A 6,298-nucleotide genomic window follows, 5' to 3' on the forward strand; every position below is an offset into this window, starting at 1 on the left:
GGTCAGATTCGTGTAATCTATTATCAGGTCACTTGTATCCCAGACTATTATAAACCTGTAAAAAATGCCCAGGTAAAACCCTTGGCTACGAGGGCCCCATCAGCACCTGTGACTTTATGCTGATAGTTCCTTTCTCGGCGTTTGAAGGATCATTTCATGACAGATATTCATATATAAATCCACAAGTACTTGTAAAAACTAAATTTCCATTCTCTCTGCAGTTACTGTGCATAGGCGGCATCCTTCCTCCGAAACAGAAACCACCAGCTACAACTTGATGTCTGCTCAGCGTCATCAGCTCACCACCACCGGGAATGAGGAGTTTCCAGTCCCTTCCCACCGCCACCAGTGTGCCAGCGTGCCGAAGGCTGCCTTCCAAATCACAATGGATTTGGAAGAAAAAAGACTGATTTCTACACTCATCGTTGACAGTGGTCTGACGACCATCAGACTGTCATCAATAACTGGAATTCTGTTTTGCATTTATTATGTAAAATATCCCAAACTACTTGCTGTACTTAAGTCCTTCTAGGTCTAGTTCATGGACCTTCTCTGATTTGTGTTTGTGGACTGATAGTGATTATGGGCTCATTTTTCCCCTCCAGTGCTATTGATAATGTCTCTCATTGACGTAATGCCAGTGCAGCCATCTCAAGCTCATGTCATGAAGGCATTTATAAACATAAGCCCTCATTGTACTTCCCTTTCTGTGTACAGCCACTACCAAATGCACCAATTTTATAGTGAATTAAAAAAAAAAAGAAAAAAATCAAGAAAAGCAGAGATAATAAATGAGTTCTTCCAGTCACTGCACAGATTATCACAAAATACCTTGAGGTACTTCTTGGCCACGTGGGAGAATCGCACAAGAACAAGGCGTGCCTGTCCTGAGCTCAACTCCAGAGCAATGGGATCCCAATGGGATGCAAGGTTATGTGCACGGGAGGACAGACCCCAGGCTCTGCCGGGCATTGGGAAGACCCAGACCCACACCTGATGTTATGGCTTATATTTTTACTGTCTGAATAAACTTGCCTAAACTTGTCTGAATGCAGTTGATGATTGGACAGCAAACACAGCTGAAGCCCAGTAGAAGACTCGATCTTTACATTTTCGCATCAGGCTGACAAAATCCATGACATTACATCTGCTTAAACCTGGAAACCTTCACACAACTCAGAACTTTTTCAGAGGTCCATTTCACAGAGACAAGAATTTCTGTGCACACCAGAGTCAGCAGTTAAAGCACTCATCAAATCGTTGCATTTTTCATGTCTTGATTAGACCTCTCAATGGAGTTACTAAGAGTACAGAAAAGCACTTGCTATCTGTACTTGTGGTTTTTATGACAAAGCATCTGTAAAGCTTCCGTAGGAGACTGGAAATAAACCCCATGTAAGATAAATTAACTTTCTGACATGAATATTTCTGTTACTCTTTTATTCCCTCAGGAGTTTGGTTAATTAAACATAATTAACAGGATTGTTTAATCAAGATCACCCAATAGTAAGTCTCAATAGTTCCAGGAGAAAACATTATATGTTTGTAAACATATACCCATGTCAAAATAAGTCACTGGAAGAATAAATAAATCGAGATTACTGAGCATGGAAGAAATTTTCCCTTTTGCAGAAGCTCCAGAGAGTGGGCATCCCAAAAATCAATTAAAACTTCAGCTCAGCTTAATGGGAAGCTGAGTGTCAGAGTAATTCAGTGTCTTGCAGTACTACAGCAGACCGTTGATTCACCTGTGTTTTGCCATCTAGTTTCCAACCACCCCATCGCTACAGAAGAAATCAAACACTTTCCTACATGATTGCATGTAGTGAACAGCAATGACGACAGCTGTGGAGGTGGGCTCACTTGCAACTTGGCATACGTACTGAAACATCTGGATTTTTTCAGTATTTACTATACTAACAGCACAAGGCTAGTGTGCTACGTTCAGAGAAATTAATTTCATCTCATTAACATGAGATTCTGTTTGGAGTCATAACAGAGGGCATCCGTCCTTCCCCCGTGCCTTCCAGCACTGTTCTGCAGGACCAGAAGAGCCTCTCTGTCTTTGCACATCTCCACATACCTCTGACGGAGCGTACAGAAAAAGCATATAGGCTGACGTAATTGCCACCGATGACTATGCATAAATCTTCCTTTACACCACTCTCCAATATAGGTCAATACTGACAACTTGCCACAGGTATGCTGTTTCCTAGAAAGGGTTTTTGCAGGTTTCTTAGAACAGACTTGTACATAATTTTATAAGGAATTTGTAGTTTCATGTGTTGCAAAATTTGGCACAGCTCACAGTTTTACAAAATGCTATTGCAGTTTGAAGTTTAAGGCTTTGGGGAGATTTTCTTTAACTACAGATACTACACATCGAATAGGCCAAACTCTGAGATGTATTTTTAGAGGATAACCTATATGCTGACCAAGTAACCCTCTGTAACTGGGTTATCTTTTTGAGGCTCCTCCTTTGCCACCAACACACAGCTGTTATTACTCATCTATTGCAGAAATTTGGAGCAAAGATTCTGTAAATCAGGATGTATGTAGGAGATCTGGTCAACAAAACACACTAGTTGTCTTTATAAAAAGAACATGAGATAATATTTAAATAAGATAGCCATAGCTGAGTCTGCAGGACATGATGCAATTAATTTTCAAGCTCCTAAGGCTCTCTGCAGCATGACCGTGGATGACTGCCAACAGCCCTGGAAAACACAGAGAACTGTGGGAATTTCTGGGAGTGGAGAAAGGTAAACACAGCCCAGGGTCAGAAGAAAGCTGAGGAGCTTATAGAGCAACCAGCCCAGCTTGAGCTGCAGGAAGATCTGGGAACCAATTCTCTCTCAGTCTCTTCTACTACAAAATAAGGTGATTAATGAGTTTTAAAATAGTCAGTATGGATTTGGGGTGACACAATCTGTTCTTCACAGTTAAACTGTTCTTCGACAGACTGACTGCCCTCGTGGGTGAAGGGGAAGGTGTTGCTGGGCTCCTGGCAGAGCCTGACATGCCAGGCTGAAGACTGAAAGGTTGAAATATCTGAAGACATTGTCTTCTGACAGGATGGTTTCCTGGCCCAGATATAAATAAAAAAGTAATAATGAACTATTTGAATCATAAAACAGGGACAATCCTTATCAGATTTGAGTGTGATGTGCTCTTGGGAAGACAAGGCATAAAGTGTGACACTTAGAGAGGCAAATGGCCAAAACACAGACACAAAACAGCACCAAAGGATCACAAACATCAGCAGTGTTTTCCTGGTGCAGTTTTTTTTCTTTTTTTTTTCCTTTTCTTTTTTTTACCCTGCTGCATGTTTTATAAATGTGCAAACTCCTGTTGGGACATACTATGAGGCTGTGGAGATGTAAGACATGACAGATACTTACTCTGTCCTGCACATCCCTGGAAACATAAGTGTCTCACTCCTGTAATGCAAAAGCCTTTCCCCGATGAAGCACTTCCTCAGAGCGGTGATGCTGACACCAGACGGCGACACTGTTTTTCCATAACCTCCTCAGCACAGCTATTTGCTTACTCTAACAATCTAGACTGAATCCAATAAAGTAATCATACAAGTCATAGTCCTGGCATTTATCTCAGATTATCATCCCAGAGTTTAACACTGGCTTATGTTTTTCCTGGCAAGTGTCTTGATTGCAGGACGGTGTGAGTAACTGCTTTATGCTGGCCTGTTGTAAATCACTTGCTGTGTTTGAAGTATTCTTACTAATATGTTTTACACCTGTTGGTTTTCCTCCTGGACCACTCATCTCTCTCTGCACAGTCTCTCCCTCCTGCCTAAGCTTTCAGCAGGTCTTCAGCCCTCGCCTGCACACTGGGTCCCCTGCCTTGGCATGAAAGTATGTCCAGAATGCTAAAAAATTCATCCCGAAATATGCATGACCCTGACAGCTGCACTAAAAATGTTGGGAATTACCAGAGAAGTGTCATAGATTACTGCAGGAATGTGGAAGGAATTATTAAGCACGGCTGAAATATTAGTGAAATGATGAGGAAACTATAGCTCATAGCTGGAAACTACCCCTTAGATGAAACATATAGATATGGTGGAACACTGAGGTGGCTGGAAGAAAGCTTACTGATGATGTGACTTGATAATACATTAGCTTAGGAGATCTGCGTTCTCTTTACCCCTCTAACTTTACATTTTTTAAAGACTGTGCAAACTCACAGTGTCATCTACAAAGTGCTTGTCACAGTGCAATCTCTTTCATATTACAACAGGAGAAAAGCAGATTGTTATAGTAGAGTCAACATTTCAGGAGGTGAATGTATTCAGTGAGTTTAACCAAATACATCCTAGAGATAGAAAAATGCAAAACTATGTGTGACTTACTTGAACTTATCCAATACCACAGGAGCTAAAATGAGAGGGAGCATCCAGTTCCCTGACATGTAGGTTAATAAAGCACCTGCACGTAGGCTAAGGGAGGGTTGTCCTCCCTGAAGATCCCCTTGACTACGGTCCAGCCAGGATAACACCACAGCCTGCTCAAGAGGCAACCTGATTTTAAAACATCTTTCAGTTTCCAGAAAGCAACAACAACCAAAGAGCAAAGCAGATCATGTCAAATGTAATATTTGGAAAAAATAGTTTGCTCTTTGGACTTCTACTTTGGTTAGCAGAAAAACATTTATTGAAATTTTTGCTCAAGACTACAGCATATTTTCATAAGCAAACTAGAGGAAAATAACTGAAATTACTGTATTAGGTGTATCACTGCTCAAAAGAGCAGGTGAGCAACAATTCACCATCAGCTTGCAAGGTTATGCCTAGCCCCGGCTGTAGGGATCTGGTGTGGGTCCAGCATTAGTCAGGATTTTCATTAGCAATATTGGATTAAAGAGCAAAGTATACCCTAACAAAATTTCTGGATGACAGAGTGTATGCTACTCCTACTTGTTTTGAAAGTGGGCTAGGCACAGGGAAAATACTGAGTAGGGGATTTCTTTGCCTTCCCAGGAGATGTTTATGACCGCATCCAGCACCCACAAGTGCATTCTCAATAGCCCAGAAGGTAATAAATATCCCGATAACTCTCTGATATGGAAAATAGATTTTCAGACTTTAAATAAAACATGGAAAACTAGTGCTTTGTTCCCATCCTCACTTGTAGCCCAAGACAAAAGCAGTGCAAGATGCCACAGCCGCCCTGTCCAGGGTAAAGCTGATCTAACACCTCTTTGTCAGGACTCCAGCATCCGTGGCTGATCTTCCTCTAATGCCAGCCTAGGGGACAGCTGTTCTTATGAAATCTGATTTTTTTTTATATTCAAAGCCCAGCAGGCTTCTGAATCATTCTTTACCAAATTTCTCCGCTTGATATTCATAATTAGCTTGTCCTGTGCATTGGCAGCTCTACTGGTATTAAATGAAATTTGATTGCAGACTTTCTCAGTTGCTATTCAAGTTTTGTTTTTCTCAGACAGCGGGGAAACATACCCTGAGGCTACGATGCCTTTCCTAAGAGCCCCAACACCTTGGCACCTCTGGCCTGACTCAGAGTCAAGTTGCAATATATTTCCTGAATTTAGCCACAGAATTCCCTATCGAAACTGTACAGAATAGTTATGGTAGTTTTAATATAAATCTTAAGAAGATGTAAGTATTACAGTGTTGAGCACTATAACCCTACGTTTTCTGGGGGAGTCTGTACAGTTTCTTTAAATGACCTCCAAGTTTTTGGAAGTGCTGAAGAATTAATAGAAACCAAGATTTAGTTCTCCAGCATCTACATTTGTGTGTACACTTGTCTATATATGTCTTTGTATACTCTATGGATACATACCCTAATATCTTCAGACATGGATACAGATATCTGTCTGCACTTTATCCACACTGAAGAGTCGTATAGCTCGCCTTGGGAGTACATACTGCAATGGGCTTCAGGTATAGAGTCCATAAAATTGCTCTTGAGGTAGAAAGTACGTAGACTCTTACTCATTTGAATAACCAGCAGATTCCATTTTCAGGTAAATCTTCCCCGCCTCCCCTTTAGCAAGAGCATGTTTGTGGTGAGATATTAATCATTTCCTCCAGCACTCTGTGTATAAGAGGAACCCAAGGCAGAGCCACACACAGTTCACCCAGCTGAAGTGCAGAGCTGACTTCACAATGCTGGTCCAGGTCATGGCTTTGCTGAGTCTCGGGGTGCTCTGCAGCTCAGCACCGCTGCAGGCAAACGGACCCACCAGTGCCACGAGAAGCTTGCCACAGGAGGAGCACTCCAGGGTTTTGGTAGGATTGATCATTCGAGAAGTT

This window comes from Platalea leucorodia (genome assembly GCF_965183815.1).
Source record: "Platalea leucorodia genome assembly, chromosome: 11".
NCBI lineage: Eukaryota > Metazoa > Chordata > Aves > Pelecaniformes > Threskiornithidae > Platalea > Platalea leucorodia.